Source organism: Sinocyclocheilus anshuiensis, unplaced genomic scaffold (genome assembly GCF_001515605.1).
Source record: "Sinocyclocheilus anshuiensis isolate Anshui unplaced genomic scaffold, SAMN03320099.WGS_v1.1 scaffold2144, whole genome shotgun sequence".
In the NCBI taxonomy this organism is placed as follows: Eukaryota; Metazoa; Chordata; class Actinopteri; order Cypriniformes; family Cyprinidae; genus Sinocyclocheilus; species Sinocyclocheilus anshuiensis.
The window spans coordinates 176,492-177,061 of record NW_015547642.1 but is presented as its reverse complement, the minus strand read 5'-3'; the positions used below and the strand labels follow the sequence as shown (position 1 = coordinate 177,061).

Sequence of the window (570 nt, the reverse complement as noted above, 5' to 3'; positions counted from 1 at the left end):
CTCTCACAGACAGACACACACACACACACACACTCACAGACACACTCATACACACACACTCACACACACACACACACACACACACTCTCACAGACACACTCACACACACACTTCAGTGTTTACATGTGCACTACAGTATGCATACAGCACAGATGATGTATCATCAGCACAGTATGAGCACAGCCTGGCTCTAATATCTGTGCTTTATGCGCTCCTTTTTTGCACTAAAAATGTTCCTAGTGATTCTGTCAGATGACGTTGTGCAACTGACACTAGGCAGGATGCAAATATGGCGCAATGACGTCATGGAGATGTTAAATAGTGCAATATGTGGCCTAGCAAACTTTTGTGAGTTTTCAAGGCCCTTTTACACCAAGGACGATAAATATAACAATAATGCTTAATAATCACTCTCAAGGCCCGTTCATGCCTTAAAGGGGTCCTACTATGCTCTTTCACAAAGTCTAGGTTGTTCGAAAAACACATTATTTTTCACATATTTTACATTATTACAACACCTCTCTCCCCAGTCTGGCATGAACGGCTCGAATAGTTCCTGTATCAAATGAC

At 42.1% G+C, this 570-nt stretch overlaps 1 protein-coding gene across 1 annotated transcript in view; it reads left to right on the top strand.

Annotated features, from left to right (window-relative positions):
- Positions 1–570, top strand: part of syngap1a (synaptic Ras GTPase activating protein 1a) — an 80,376-nt gene that overhangs the window by 18,566 nt on the left and 61,240 nt on the right. The gene's annotated exons all lie outside the window — the stretch shown is intronic.